This window comes from Mus pahari, chromosome X (genome assembly GCF_900095145.1).
Source record: "Mus pahari chromosome X, PAHARI_EIJ_v1.1, whole genome shotgun sequence".
Lineage (NCBI taxonomy): Eukaryota > Metazoa > Chordata > Mammalia > Rodentia > Muridae > Mus > Mus pahari.
In genome coordinates this window covers 101,119,212-101,137,082 of record NC_034613.1, presented here as the reverse complement: position 1 = coordinate 101,137,082, position 17,871 = coordinate 101,119,212, and positions in this window count along the sequence as shown.

Genomic DNA, 17,871 nt, shown 5'->3' with positions numbered 1-17,871 from the left:
CTCAAAACATACAATGATCCTCAAAGAGTAATAGTGGGATACTTCAGTGTTGTATTCTCACAAATGGAGAGATCATGGAAACAGAAACTTAGCAGAAACAGTGAAACTAAGAGAATTTATGAACCAAATGGATTTAATAGATATCTACAACACATTTCACCCTAAAACAAAAGAAAATATTTTATTCTCAGCACCTCATGGTACCTTCTCCAAAATTGACTTTACGATTGGACACAAAACAAGCCTCAAGAAATACGAGAAGATTGAAATAGCCCCATCCAGTCTATCCATTCACAAACTACTAAGGCTGCTTGTCAATAACAACAAAAAGAAGAGAAAGCCAACATACTCATGGGATTTGAATGATATTTATCTCAATGATGACTTGGTCAAGGGAGGAATAAAGTAATAAAGACTTTCTAGAATTTAGCAACAATGTAGACACAGTATAACTAAATTTGCATAACACAACAAAAGCAGTACTAAGAGGAAAATACATAGCATCAAGTACCTTCATAAAAAAAATTGGTGAGATCCTACACTAGCAATTTAACAGCACTTCTGAAAGATGTAGAACAAAAGTACCAAACACACCAAAGAGAAGTAGAGTGCAGGAAGTAATAAAATTCAGGGCTGAAATTAACCAATTAGAAACAAAGAGAATTATACAAAAAACAAAACAAAACAAAAGAAAACTTAGAGCTGGTTCTTTGAGAAAATCAGTAAGATACATAAACTTTTAACCAAACTAACTAAATGGCACAAAGAAGTACCCAAATTAACTAAATTAGAAATGAAAAGAGAGTGGTAACAACAGAAAGTGAAGAAATTCAAAAAAATAAACAGATCCTACTACAAAAGACTATACTCAACAAAACCAGAAACTCTATGTGAAATTGATGATATTCTAGATATACACCTGGAACTAAAGCCAAATCAGGATCAGATACAATAACTAAAGTGTCCCAGACATTTAAAATGTAAATGAAGTAAATACCTAATAAAAATTGAAAAAAAAAGGTCCATACCATAATCAGCCACCAAACACAGACACTATTGTATATATCAGCAAGATTTTGCTGAAAGGACCCTGATATATCTGTCTCTTCTGAGGCTATGCCAGTGCCTGGCAAACACAGAAGTGGATGCTTACAGTGAGCTATTGGATGGAACACAGGGCTCCAATGGAGGAGCTAGAGAAAGTACCCAAGGAACTGAAGGGGTCTGCAACCCTATAGGTGGAAAACAATATGAACTAACCAGTACCCCCAGAGCTTGTGTCTCTAGCTGCATATGTAGCAGAGGATGGCCTAGTCAGCCATTATTGGGAAGAGAGGCCCCTTGGTCTTGCAAACTTTATATGCCTCAGTACAGGGCAACACCAGGGCCAAGAATGGGGAGTGGGTGGGTAGGTGAGTGGGGGGGAGAGTATAGGGGACTTGGGGGATAGCATTTAAAATGTAAATGAAGTAAATACCTAATAAAAATTGGAAGAAAAAAAAAGTCCCAGAATCTCTAAGACAATAGAAGCATTCATTAAAACTGTCCCAAGCAAAAGAGCCCAGGGTCAGACCATTTGAATAAAGAATTCTGTAAGTCCTTCAAGGAAAACCTAGTACCAATACTTCTCAAACTATTCCACAAAATAAAAACAGAAGGAACACTACCTAACTCATTTCATGAGGCCACAGTTACACTGATGCCTAAGGCACACATAGGCCCAACAAAGAATGGGAATGTCAGAATAATTTTGCTTGTATGAATATCCATACAAAAATACTCAATAAACTAAATCCAAGAAACTAAATCCAAGAAAACCTCAAAATGATTATTCATCAAGATCAAGTAGTCTTCATCAGAGTGATTCAGGAATGATTCAATATATGGAAATCCATCAATGTAACCCACTATACAAGCAAAATCAAAGAAAAAAATCACATGATTATCTTGTTAGTTGCTGAAAACTTCTTCAACAGAATACAAAACCTCTTCATGTTAAAAGTCTTCGAAAGACCAGGAATGCAAGACACAAGTCTAAACATAATAAAAGCAACATACAGGTAACCAACAGTTAACATCAAATTAAATGGAGAGAGGATTGAAACAGTCCCACTAAAATCAGGAGCAAGAGAAGGCTACCCACTGTCTCCCTATTTATTTAATATAATACTCAAATTTATAGCTAGAGCAATTAGACAACAAAAAAATTTCAAAGTGGAGCACATTGGAAAGGAAGAATTTAAGGTATCACTATGTCCAGATGATGTGATAGTATACATAAGCGACCCAAAAAATTCTACCACAGGACTTCTACAGCTGATAAACTACTTTGGCAAAGTGACTGGATATAAAACTAACTCAAACAAGCCAGTAGCCTTCCTCTACATAAAGGATAAACAGGCTGAGAAACAAAATAAGGAAGAAACAGCCTTCGCAATAGTCACAAATAATAAATTATATATTGGCATAACTCTAATCACGCAAGTGAAAGACCCATATGACAAGAATTTATAATCCCTGAAAACAAACAAAAAAGACAAATAAACAAAAAATGAAGATGACCTCAGAAGATGGAAAGTTCTCCCATGTTCGATGATCGGCAGGATTAACATAGTAAATCTTACCAAAAAGCAATCTACAGATCTACAGCAATACCCATCAAAATTTCAGCACAATTCTTCACAGAGATGGAAAGAGCAATTCTCAACTTCATCTGGAATAACAAAAACCCCGAACAGAAAAACAATTCTCTACAACAAAAGAACTCCTGGGGAATCAACACCCCTGACTTCAAGCTGTATTATAGAGCAAAAATGTTAAAAACAAACAAACAAACAAACAAACAAAGAAACAAACAAACAAAAAAAACAACCTGGTATTGGTACAGAGACAGACAGGTAGATCAATGAAATAGAATTAACTACCCAGAAATAAATAAACCCACATACCTATGGTTATGTTTTCTTTGACAAAGAAGCCAAAAAAGAAATGAATTTTTAATAAATGATGCTGATCTAACTGACATACAGAAGACTGTAAATTGATCAATATTTAACTCCTTGTACAACATTCAAGTCAAAGTGGATCAAGGACCTCTGAATAAAAAGAGATTCACTGAATCTAACAGAATAGAAAGTGGAAACAAGCCTCAAACACATTTGGGCAGGGGAGCAATTCCTAAGAGAACAGCAGTGGCTCAGGCTCTAAGATCAAGAACTGACAAATGGGACCTTATGAAACTGAATGCTTTTGTAAGGCAATTGGGAAAAAAAGCAAGCTACAGAATGGGGAAATATCTTTACCAACCCTTCATCTAATAGAGGGCTAATATCCAATATATGCAAAGAACTCAAGGAGTTAGACTCAAGAGAACCAAATAACCTCATTAAAAAAATAGGGTATAGAGCAAAACAAAGAATTCTCAACTGAGGAATCTCAAATGACTGAGAAGCACCTAAAGAAATACTCAATATCCAGTCATCAAGGAAATGAAGATTAAAAGAACCCTGGTATCCCACCTTATATACATCAGAATGGGTAAGAACAGAAACTTAGGTTAGAGCTGATGCTGGTGAGGATAAGGAGAAAGAGGAATACTCCTCCATTGCTGATGAGACTGCAGGCTGGTTAAACCACTTTAGAAATCATTCTGGAGTTTCATCAGAAAATTAGAAATAGTTCGACTTGAAGACCCAGTTATATCTTGGCATATACTCAAAAGATACACCATCATATAAAAGGATATATGCTACACTACGTTCATAGTGGAATAATTATAATAACCAAAAGCTTGAAATAACCCAAATGTTCCTCAGCAGAAGTTTGGATACAAAAATGTAGTACATTTACAAGATGGAATTCTACTTAGCTTTTAAAAATTGTAACTTCACAAATCTTGTAGGCAAATGGATGAAATTAGAAAATATTATCCTGAGTGAGGTAGCCCAGTCGGCAAAAGACATATGTGGTATATACTCACTGATAAGTGAACGTTAGTACAGAAGCTCAGCATATCCACAATGCAACTCATAATCCATATGAAGTTTAACAAGAAGGAAGACCAAAGTGTGGATGCTTCAATCCCACTTAGAATCAGGAACAAAATAGTCAAGGGAGGGAGAGGGAGGGAGAGGGGATCATGGGTAGGAGATGGGAGGGAGAGGAAAAGAACTGAAGGGGTAGGTCAGGAGCAGGTGGGAGAAGAGACAGGAGAAAAGTCCAGGAAGAAGAAAGATGAACAGAAGTAAGTAGCACTGGGGACTGGAGAACTTGGAGACCTACTAGAGAGTACCAGATGCCAGGGATGAGAGAGTCTCTCAGGACACAATGGGGATGACATAAGCTATAAGCTGCAGTACCCAACAGAGGAGAGATAGCATCCCAGTGGTGGGATTGGGCCAATCACCCATCTCAAAAATTTTAACAAAGAAATGTTTTCTAATGCAAATGCAGGGACAAAATTGGAGCAGAAACTGAAGGAAAGACTATCCATAGAGTGCCCCACCTTGGGATCCTTACCATCTGTAGATACCAAATCCCGGCACTTTTGCTGATGCCAAGATGTCCTTTCAGATAGGAGACTGGTATGGCTGTCCTCTGAGATTCTCTGCCAGCACCGGGCTAAGACATATGTAGATACTAATAGCCAATCATTGCTGAGCCTGGGGACTCCAATGGAAAAGTTAAGGGAAAGGCTGAAGGAGATAAGGGGGATTGCAACACCAAAGGAAGAACAACAATATCAACAACTAAACACTTCAGAACTCGCGGGGACTTACAACCAACCAAAGAGTATGCATGAAGTGAAGGAAAAAAAGAGAACAAGAAAGAAGGAGATGGAAGAGATGTACAGAGGGTCAGGAAATTGAACAGAGGTGTGTAGTCCCAAATGCTAGGGAAGCAAGAGCCTCCCAGGACCCCACAAGGATGATGTTAGCTGAAATACAAAAAAAAAAAAAAAAAAAAAAGTGGGGGAGGGAAAATCTGTTGAGACCAATTCCAGAGATTTGGCATCCATCCAGTTGAGGGATGGGGCCACCCACCCATCTCCAACATTTTAACCCAGAATTGTTCCTGTCTAAAAGAAATACAGGGACAAAGAGTGGAGCAGAGACTGAAGGAAAGGCCATGCAGAGACTGCCCACCTGGGGACCCATCCCACATGCAGAGAACAAACCCAGACACTATTGCAAATGTTAAGAAGTACTTGCTGACAGAAGCCTGATACAGCTCTCTCCTGTGAGGCTCTGCCAGATGGTGACCAATGCGGATACTAATGCTTGTAGCCAACCATCAGACTGAGCACAGGGACCCCAATGGAGGAGTAAGGGGAAGGACTGAAGGATCTGAAGGGGCTTTATCTGGCATCAATGGGAGAAAAAGCCCTTGGTCCTATGAAGACTTGATGCCCCATTGTAGAGGAATGCTAGGGTGGGGAGGCTGGAGTGAGTGGATGGTTGGGGGAGGGCCCTCATAGAAGCAAGGTAAGGGGAAATGGGATATGAGGTTTGCTGAGGGGAAACTGGGAAAGGGGATAGCATTTGAAATGTATATAAATAAAATATCTAATTAAAAAAAGAATATGCATGGGCTGGTACCGCGCTCCTGCTTTCTATGAAGTAGAGGATTCCCTTATCTAGCATCAGTGGGAGGGGAGGCCTGGTCTTGTGGTGGCTTGGTGCCCCAGAAAAGGAGGATGCTAGAGGGTTGAGGCAAGAGTGGATGGTTCTGTAGGGGATCACCCACTTAGAGGCAAAGTAGAGGGAGATGGGGTGGGGGTTTGAGGAGAGGAGATGAGAAAGGGAATAGCATGTAAAATATAAACCAATAAAATGATTTAAAAAACAAAGCCCAAATATTCAATCTCAATGGAATAAAGCTGAAATAGAGATTCAAGGGTTGATTCTCCATATAAACAGCTGCACTTTAATATTTTTGAAATTATTTAAATTCATATAATTTGGGGGAAAAAATAAGAAAAAAAAACCTTATAGAAGCAAAAATAAATTGACTAGTAAAGCCAGGACAAAAATTACAAAAATTTCAAGGATGAAAGGCAAAAGTAGGAAAAAAAAACTTATAACACAGGGAAACATATAATAGAATAATAATAAAAAACACAAACAACAACAAAAGGAAATGTCAAAGTTTAGCTAACCTCAAAACAAAATATTCAATTTATCTAAGTAAGAAATGAGATATAGAATATATTATAAAAATGTTTGAAAATCATATTATAACAAATTTAATAACTTAAGTCTATGAATAATTTCTTAGAAGAATGCTGAATGCTGAAAATGACATAGATGGGCTAGAGAATATGAAGAAACTGATAGTAAATACTCTGAACTGTAATAGAAAATTTCAGAATCTCCTACAAAGTTACTGTAAAGGCCAAGAGGCCTTCCTTATGGAGAACTACCAAACATGTAAAAAGAATCAAGAAAACTCTGTTATGATAATTTTTGAAAGTCATAAAACAAGTCCAAAATGATTCTATGTGGCTATTTATTACATCAACATTAATAGCAAACATATATTTAAATTAAATGCCAAAATTGCTGATGAATAAATGTTGTGATGTGAAATTCCACAAAACAATAATAACTCAAACTATGGTTGAGAAACACCTGAAAAAATGTTCAACATCCTTAGCCATCAGGGAAATGCAAATCAAAACAACCCTGAGATTCCATCTCACACCAGTCAGAAGGGCCAAGATTAAAGATTCAGGTGACAACAGATGCTGGCGAGGTTGTGGAGAAATAGGAACACTCCTCCATTGCTGGTGGGATTGCAAGCTTGTTCAACCACTCTGGAAATCAGTCTGGCGGTTCCTCAGAAAATTAGACATAGTACTACCGGAGGATCCTGCTATACCTCTTCTGGGCACTGCTTGTGGACGTTGTACATCGTGGTGCGGAGCCTAGTGCGCACCACGATGTACAACGTCCACAAGCAGGGTAACCCAATCACAAAAGAAGTCACTAGATATGTACTCACTGATAAGCGGATATTAGCCCAGAAACTTGGAATATCCAAGACACATTATGGAAAACAGAAGAAAATCAAGAAGGATGAACATTTGTGGATACTTCATTCCTCCTTAGAATGAGGAACATAACCCCCATGAAAAATTATAGGTACAGCGACAAAGTTTGGAGCTGGGATGAAGGGATGGACTATCCAGAGAGGACCCCATTCGGAGTCCATCCCATCATCAGCCACCAAACCTAGATACTAATGCTCATGCTCATGCCGGCAAGATACTGCTGAAGGGACCCTGATACTGTGGCCTCTTGTGAGGCTACGCCAGTGCCTGGTAAACACCGAAATGGATGATCACAGCCAGCTACTGGATGGAACACAGGGTCCCCAATGTAGGAACTAGAGAAAGTACCCAAGTACCTGAAGGGGGCTGCAACCCTGTAGGTGGAACAACAACAGGAACTAACTAGTACCCCCTGGGTTTGTGTTTCTAGCTGCATTTGTAGCAGAAGATGACCTAATCGGCCATCAGTGGGAATAGAGGCTCCTTGGTCTTCCAAACTCCATATGACCTAGCACAAGGCAAGGCCTGGGCCAAGTAGTGGGAGTGGGTGGGTAGGGGAACAGAGGTGGGGGGAGGGGTATGGGAATCTTTCGGGATAGCATTTGAAATGTAAATAAAGAAAATAATAATAATAATAAAAAAAATAATTGTTATAATTCTAAAAAAAAAAAAAAAACAAACAAACTGTAGTATGGATTCAAGTGAAATTTATCCTAGAATGTAAAATTAATTTGCTTTATTTAAAAAATAAATAAAAATTGGTACCACTCCGGGCTTCATACCCAAATAGCACCAGGAGGGAGCGAGCATCTCAGGAGTGCAGACAGGCCTATAAGTGCAGATAGGATCACCACTGCTGCTCAGAGGAACCCACCTGGAACACTCAGGACACAGAAACTAAGGGCCTGCCTGGAACATAAGTCTTCCACTTGCCATCTATGCCCAGAGCTGATCCTGTGCCACAGAGCTACATACACAATTACCACCAAGAGAGAGCTGGTCTCTCAAGAGTGCCTACACCCCTGTGAACACAGGTAAGACCACCACTTCTCTTCACATTCCTGGCCCACATGGGACCCTCACAGAGCCATCAGGACACAGAAACCAAGGATCAGCTGGGGACAGAATCCTTCTGATCTCAGTCTGCACTCCAGAGCTGACCCTGTACCACATTTCTCCATACTCAAACTCCTCTGAGAGAGGACTGGACTCCCAGGAGTACTGACAAACAAGTTTGCATTAGGGACAAGCCAAAAACAGAGAGAGCATGACAAGTTAACATCAGGGATAACCAGATGGCAAAAACCAAGCAACAGAAACCAAGACTACTTGGCATCATCAGAACCCAGTTTTCTCACCACATAGAGCCCTGGTTCCCCCAACACACCAGAAAAGCAAGACACTTATTTAAAATTACATTTCATGATGATGATAGAGGACTTTGAGAAGGACATAAATAACTCCCTTAATGAAATACAGAAGAACACAAGTAAACGTATAGAAGATATTAAAGAGGAAACATAAAATTCCCTTAAAGAATTAAAAGAATATACAACCAAACAGGTAAAGGAACTTAACAAAACCATCCAGGATCTAAAAATGGAAATAGAAACAATAAAGAAATCAAAAAGGGAGAAAACACTGGAAATAGAAAACCTAGGAAAGAGACCAGGAGTCAGAGACGCAATCATCAATAACAGAATACAAGAGACAGAAGAGAGAATCTCAGGGGCAGAAGATGCCATAGAAAACAATGGCACGACAGTCAAAGAAAATGCAAAATGCACAAAGCTCCTAACCCAAAATATGCAAGAAATCCAGGACACAATGAGAAGACCAAACCTAAGGATAATAGGTATAGAAGAGAATGAAGATTCCCAACTTAAAGGGCCAGTAAATATCTTCAACAAAATTATAGAAGAAAACTTCCCTAACATAAAGAAATACATGCACATGAACATACAAAAAGCCTACAGGACTCCAAATAGTTTGGACCAGAAAAGCAATTCCTCCCGTCACATTATAATCAAAATACCAAATGTACTAAAGAAAGAAAGAATATTAAAAGCATTAAGGGAAAAAGGTCAAGTAACATATAAAGGCAGACCTATCAGAATTCACCTGACTTCTCACCAGAGACTGTGAAAGCTAGAAGATACTATTCAGATTTCAAAGAGACCCTAAGAGAACACAAATACCAACCCAAACTATTATACCCAGCAAAACTCACAATTCCCATAGATGGAGAAACCAAGATATTCCATAACAAAGCCAAATTTACACAATAAATTTCCACAAATCCAGCACTACAAAGGATAATATGTGGAAAATGCCAACACAAGGAGGGAAAATACAATTTAGAAAAAGCAAGAAAGTAATCTTCTTTCAAAAAACCCAATAGATCCAACTCAAAACAACCCTGAGATTCCACCATTCACCAGTCAGAATGGCTAAGATCAAATACTCAGATGACAGTAGATGCTGGTGAGGATGTGGAGAAAGAAGAACACTCCTCCATTGCTGGTGGGATTGCAAGCTGCTACAAACACTCTGGAAATCAGTTTGGCAGTTCCACAGAAAATTGAACATTGTACTGAGGACCCAGCAATACCACTCATGGGCATATACCCAGAAGATGCTCCAACACATAATAAGGACACATGACCCACTATGTTCATAGCAGCCTCATTTATAATAGCCAGAAGCTGGAAAGAACACAGATGTCCTTCAGCAGAGAAATGGACACAGAAAATGTGGTGCATATACACAATGGAGTACTTACTACTCAGGTATTTAAAACAATGACTTTATTAAATTTTTAGGCAAATGGATGTAACTAGAAAATATTATCCTGAGTAAGGTAACATAATCACAAAAGAACACACATACTATGCACTAACTTATAAGAATCTTGGAATACCCAGGATACAATTTACAGACCACGTGAAGCCCAAGAAGAAGAAAAACCAAAGTGTTGCTACTTTGGTCCTTAGAAGGAGGAAGAAAATATCTATGGGAGGAGTTGTAGAGACAAAGTGTGGAGCAGAGACAGAAGGAAAGGCGATCCAGAGACTGCCCCACCTGTTAATCAACCCCATATACTGTCACCAAACCCAAACACTATTATAGATGCCAACAAGTGCTTGCTAGAAGGAGCCTGATATAGCTGCCTCCTGAGGGGCTCTTACAGTGCCTGAAAAATACAATGGTGGATGCTCTCAGCTAACCATTGCACTGAGCACAGGGTCCCTAATGGAGAAACTAGAGAAAGGACCCAAAGAGTTGAAGGGGTTTGCAGCCCCATAGGATGAAAAACAGTATGAATCAACCAGTACCCCCCCCCCCAGAGCTTCCAGGGACTAAACCACCAAACAAAGGGTACACATGGAGGGACCCATTGCTCCAGCTGCATATGTAGCAGAAGGTGGTCTAGTCTGTCATCAATTGGAGGAGAGGCCCTTGGTCCTATGAAGGCTCTATGCCCCAGTGTAGGTGAATGCCAGATCCAGAAAGCAGGAGTGGATGGGTTGGTAAGCAGGGGTAGGTGGGAGGGGATAGTGGGGTTTCAGAGGGGAAAACAGGAAAGGGGATAACATTTGAAATATAAATGAAGAAAATATCTAATAAAAAATTCTATAAGTAAAAAAACATGAAAAAATTTGCTACACCAAGAAAATAAAGGAAGATAAAACCATTATTCTCAATAGATGTGAAATAAATACTATAATCCTTTTTATGCTTAAAATATTACCATTGTTTCAATTACAGGAGACATAGTGAAGAATACCTATGAAAAATTTATAGCTGGTACCATAATTGACAGTGAAAGACTAATTGCTTTGTTACTAGTATGTTGGAAAATATCTAGAATAGCACCTGTCTTAGCTTCTGAAAAAACTAGAAAAGATCTACTTTAAAAATATAGAAAAGGGGAGATTTATGTCACAGCACACATGTGGAGGTATATGCATATCTTATTGTTTCTCTTATAGCATGTGGGTACTCAAAATTGCAATTAAGAAAATGCCTTTTTTGAGTAGAAGATAATTGTATATATGACAAGTGATTAACATGCACAAAGTGACAGAAAAAAATTCCAATTTGATTTACCTATTCTGGAGATGTAGGGAAGAGACATTACATGGATAGAGGAGCAGCTCATCAGGACATGTATGTTGAGTACCTGGCTTTGAGGAAACTTCTAGGCATATTAAATACAATGAACTATCAAAAAACACTGGGAATGAACTATATTGCTTACATTTGTAACACTTATGGATTGATAAATTTCTTGCCATTTTAAAAGCTCTTATGAAAATATTGAAATTAGTTATGGAGAAGCAAAAATTGGTATATAATTGTGTGTGTATTCAGAAAAATTCCCATTGTTTTCCTTTATCTGACAACTATCTTATAACTGAGTCTCACAAATAAATAATCCATTAAACAAATATTGGCTGATGCTAAGCTATAGGATCCTGGCCAACCTTTCCCTACCTTTCTCTAGAATCTTGTTCTATGTTTTTTCATTTCAACTATTTCTCCTGAATCATACAGGAAAATATTAATTTGAATGTGTTAGGAATGAAACATAGTCCTCTGCATAAACAAATGCTTTTATTCACTGAGCCAGCTTTCTAGGCCTATAAAGAAGACATCTTAAAGGCAGACATAATAAAAGTCACATTGTATACAAAATAATGAGGTTAGTGATATTTTAACAGAACTGAACTGATAATAAGTGAGTATGGTAATATATTTAAGGACATTAAAATCAACCTAGAAGTCTATACTAGTGACAATATTCAATGGACTATAGAATTCTCAGATCTACAGGCATTGAAAGAATTCATTGCAGATTCACACTGAAAGACAATGATGCTATAGGAATCTTTCCAGTGGTAACAAAATGATGTCAAATTAACATGTAGAACTGTATAAAACAGTGAAGAACAAGAGAAATAGCAATTATATAGATAAGAATAAAATGTTTTCTGTCTCACTTAATTTTTAATAGAACGTATAGTAATTAAATAAAAAGAATGATTATGGAATGAAGTACGTGCATGAAAACTATATGGTTCATTATTATAGGGACATAAATGGCTGTACTTATATATTTCTGGTTTATTATATTACATGGAAACATATATTTGAAGATATGTGATAAATAAAATATATGCTAAAACTATTAACTACAAAGCAACTGAAAATAATCAGTAATATTTAATATACAAAATGGAGGTAAAATAAAAATTGTTTAAATGTTGTTTTAAGCAAACCAGAAAAAGAAAAATAATTAAATGGAAAAGCTTCACAAGTAAAACGAGAGTAAACATAATGATCATAAACTTTAGCAGAATATATTCTGGGGGTGCTATATTTCAAGCTCTTTGTTTTTCAAGATGGGAAAATATGGCAAAAGGCATTCTCTATAGAAATATATAGCATTTTTTCATAGGTACCATCCACAGGGGCTCTTGCCAACCCTGCACCACATTATTAGGACTTGTGGCTTCTAAACTTGTTAGTTGAACAAAATTGTTTACTTTTACTCTGCAATGCTTTAAAGAAGCTCATGAATTTCTTAGTAGGCAAAATGGACCTCAGGTGTTTGAAGAGTATCAAATCATGGAGATAATGAGGGTTTCCAATTATGTATCATTGCCATTACAAGGTTAAGTCTACACCACTTCCTTTGGTTATATTTAATTCTTATGCCTTATAGGATGGTAGACTAATAGGAATTATAGCTTCATAACAAATAGTTTGCTTTCAACAAAAGTTAAAACATAATAATATTTTTCTGGAAGTTTTATGAGAACAGAGACAATGGATGATTAATCTCTTCTTTATCCATAGATTCTAACATAGAGCAAGTGTTCTATAATAATTTGTTGCTCTTTTTATTTTTATTTATCTGAAAACTACCTGTGTGTTTTCAATAGTGACCAAATCTGTACACTGTTGCATCTCTCCAGTTCTCCTTGGGACTCTCCATTACATGTATCTCTAAACCATATAAAATACTTTTAACTTTATAAAATAAAAGAAGGAACCTCATATTAATGATATAAATTTTATAGGGCAAGGTAAATAGTTATGAATTCTAAATCTTATGAAAAATCATCAGAATTAGCAGAACATGGTGGCACAGGCCAGTGATTCCCTTACCAGGGAGTGGATGCAGGATTATCTGTGAGTTTTTGGCTAACTGTACTATATAGTAATTTTGAGGGTAACTTAAGATATATAAAGAGACCTAAAAAGAAGAAAAGGAAGAAGCAAAGAAAGCAAAAAGAAAGATTGTGAAAAATATTAGCATACCCAAGAAGTAAAAGAAAAAGCTAAAAAGGAATTTTATGGTTTAGATTCCATGAAATTTTTCATGATGGGCTAGGATTTAGGGAGAAACCAGATGTTTTGAAGTCACTCACACTCCTGTAAGTGATCTCTTGTGGTGCCCTGTATGTAAGCTCAATAAACAAATTGGTTTACTATAAAGAAGCAAAGAAACAAAGAAAAAACACAGGAAAGGACTAAGGAAGGGCAGAAGATAAAAACATAAAAATAGTTGAATTTTTGACTAATGTCTAAATCTGCAAAGTATATGAGAATTATATGCTTTACAAAACAAGAACCAGGATCAGGCTATAGCTAAATTTGAAAAAGGCTCACTTTGCTTTGTTTTACATTAGTCTGGATTACTAAGATAAAGAAAATTGAAAAAAGAATTATTTAGCAAACAGAGACAAGAACAACCATAGAAACAAAGAAAGCCATTCACATCATTATGGATAACTGACAAGCCTGAAATTCTAAAGACAGAATGGATATTCCAAAATTCTGATAACAATTCGTCTTTTGGCTTGAGTCTGCATTCCCACAAAAGGCTTCTATGCTGAAAGCTCATTTCTCAGCTGATAGATCGAATTAAATGAGAGGTGACTGGATCAATAGAGCTCTGACCTAATTGATGGGTTAATCCACTGAAGGATTCATAAAATCATTGGCATGATTTAGAGATATTGGAATTTTTGGAGGCTTTACCTAGCTGGAGGAAATATGTCACGGGGAGTGTGTCTTTGTCTTGCTTTCTGCCTTTTATACTCCATGAAGGGGCAATCCTTTGCTTTACTGCATGATCCCCATAATTATGTCTAGCTTTCAACTCATACAGAGTCCCAGTGGCCACAAACTGAAACCATAAAACAAACAACATGTCTGCTGTATAGGTTGATTTCTTTAAGCTATTTGTTGCAGCAATAGAAAAAAAAGTGACTAACACAATTGATATTACAGAGTTAACTCTAAATTTAACGGAGTAGCAAACGCAAACACTGCAGGGTCTATGTGTTGCCAGTCATGGGGAGAATTTCTTCTTGCATGAAAAATCTTAATTAATGCCCTCAAGACTTCAAGTTCTTGGGTAAGGCACACTCATTTACTCAACGTCCACTGATTCAAATGTTAATAATATCTAGCAAATACATTCACAGGAACCCTTATATTATTTGACTAAGCAGCTAGTAATCACAACTTAAACAGATAGAAATTGGCAAGTTTTTCTTATGTTCATTCTTGCTTATGTGTCTCAATATTTAATCAACACAGTGTTTGTTTCTCACTATTTTTCATTAAGATATAAAGATAGCTTTTATGGTTATTGATTTAAGATCATATTTTCCTTTTTATTCTGTTCATCAATCCTATGAATAGGGTATGAAATTAGAATACAGATGCTATTAAATTATTAGTTTAAGTATTTCTTTATTTTTAGGTATTATAATATACATATAAAAGTTCACCCTTTCCTAGCCTCTGTCCAAATGCTCTCATATAATCCTCCTTTGTCTCTTTAAAATTTAGGTCCTACTTTTTCATTAGTTGGTGATAGTGGTGGTGATTTTGGTGGTAGTGGTTGTGGTAGTGTGTATATTCTCATATATATAAATGTAATCTGATCTGTCTATATAATGTTACTTGTATGTATATGTTATATGGGCTGACTATTTGGGAATTGGGTAAAAAACTTTTCTGCTCTTATCTGGGGAAATCTATTTCTCCCACATATTTCCTCTCAATATTCATAAGCTTTCTGTAGTTCCTTGTGTAGGTTTGAGACCTCCTGATATTTTCCCTATTCACTTAAACATAATCACTGCTGTTGTCCTTGTTCAGCTCACTTTTGGATAGGCATGATTTTCCTCTCATTCAGTAGGTCTTAAATGCAGTTAGAGAACTATTGGTTACTTCCAAGGTCTACACACCACTATTATGCCCTTAGTGTTATTTGGCCATGATACTTATTATTCTGGTTCATGGGCATCATAGATATGAAGGGCTACTGACTGCTTTCCTGCTTTGGAAGATTATATGGGGGGCTTCTCATATCATGAGAGCTAATCCACAAAAAATAAGCTTTCAGGTCAGTTCTAGCCCAGAGGCCACTAGGCCATACATCTCAAGTGCATGGTAACTTTATCAATAGGGACTTATTATTTACCACCATGAGGCTACCAACGACAATAGCAATAGGATATAATATTTTAGAAGTGTCTGGGACAACCTTGACCAGAAAATCAAAGGAGAGTTATTCATGCTTAGACTTCATTTCTTGTTAGATGATCTTTGACTCATAGAGGTAGTGTTATCATTTTTCAAAAACCTGTGTATGTAAAATTTAAACACAGAGTTATGTGTATTATAGTTTTTATTTTTAGCTATATCATTAATATTATTCCTTATATCTTTTTTGGATATTCTTACTATTATCTTACCCTCTTGTCCTTGTTCTTTATTTATTAACTTCAAGGGATTCCAAATATGCTTCAAATTGGCTTTAAAGTTAAATTTTTCTGTTCTTTCATAATACAGAGTATTCTGAATTGAGATAGTTCAAGATCACAAATTAGACTGAATTAAAATATCAGTGCCAGATCTGTCAAGCCATGCTCATTGTAACTACAATTCTGCAATTTATTTGTAAGTTCTACTTTAAGACAGCTAATAGCTAATTTTTATTTGGTACATTTCACAAAGCAGTAAAAAGTAATAGAGCATTCTTATAATGCAAGGATATGTACTTAATTTTCAATATGATAAGGAATTCAAGGTCACCTTCAGCAATGTGTGTGTGTGTGTGTGTGTGTGTGTGTGTGTGTGTAAAGACTAACTGACCTAATTTGATCTAATGATATAATTAGATTTCCTTTAAAATGCAAATAAACATGAAAAAGGAACAAAATACTAGTTAAGAATTAAAAAGGTAATAAATCCTAGAATTGTAACTAACATAATACCAGCAATACTTTTATCAAGAGAATATTTTCAGTCTACATTTGTATATGAATGTAGTTATTTAAATCATAATGGCTCCTATATGCTCATTATATTTGAGTGCTTAATATGAGTTGGTAGACAATTTGATAAAAAGTAAGAAATGTGTCCTTTTTAGAGGAGATATTTTTTGGAGGGTAGATTGTAAGGTTTCAAAAGCTCACACCAGGATGTCTTGTTCTCTCTGTGTTTTCTGCCTGCTGAAAAAGATGTAAGCTCTTAGTTACTTCTCTAGGTCCATGCCTCCCCACCACTATGCTCCCTGCTATGATGGCCATGGCTTCACCCTCTGAAACTGTAAGTAAGCTCCTAATTAAATGCCTTCCTTTATAAATTGCCATGGTCATTACATTTCTTCACAGCAATAGAAAAGTAACTAAGAAAATGATTCAGTTGAGAATGATTAAGAAGAAATACATAAGAAGTACTTGAGAAGTCGAATCAAAAATAAACTTAACAACCAAATATTCTACTCTAAAGTGTCAAAACTGTATCTTGCAATTGAAAACTTTTATTTATACAATGTTATCCAATTAGTTTTTCATTTATTTCATGGTACATATACTACTCAAACTAGGTCCAGAAAATTGCAAATAACCTCATAATAAGCAAGATGAGAAAATAAACTTAGTTGCTCAAAGTCAGAAACTAATAAATGAAAAAGTATAACAACTGTTAGTGTTTTCTGAATGGCTGTATTTATTCTTTCATATCAGATGGAATATTGGACCATCTGATATGAAAGAATAAAGAATAAATATTCTTTTGCCATTTAATTTTTTATCTTGGCTCTTGTGTTTCTAATAATCACTGTCTGAATATACATTTTTCATGCTATGAAACCACCCACTGCTCTTATTCTATGTGAGTTTGCATTCAAGTATTGTAACACTTAATGTTGAAAATCACTTGAGTGAATTAAAGATACACAGAAAGTCATTTATCCATCATTTGTTGGTATGTTTCTGAGGATTTTTCCATAGCATACTGGTCAAAAATATGGACTGAGAGTGAACATTCTGCAATAACTTTGGGAGTAAAGCTATAAAAAGGAAAAAGGCAGAGAAGGTTAGAATCATATTCATAGTCTCTCTTTGTTTTTCCTTCCCTCAGCTGTCCTTTTCATCTTACTTACTCCCATTTCTCTTCCTGACAGTTATTACAACAGGGACATCCTTATGTCCCAAGTTTCAACACCAGAATTCTAGTTTCTCTGGCCTTTGATTTCCAAACTTTAAGAATTATTCCAGCACATCACTATTTTCTCAACAAATGGCCATTAAACTTTATAACTGCTAAGGCCTTTGAATTTAGACGTAGACAGGCTATCAGTTTCCCTCTAATCATTGGCCTTCTTTTTATTTAAAGATAAGAGCGAAATACTCAAATAAATCCATATATATATAATTTACTGTGTTCTGGTGTGTGTTTTTCCACTGATTCTTAATTAATAAAACGTCTACTCCGAACCAATTAGTTTC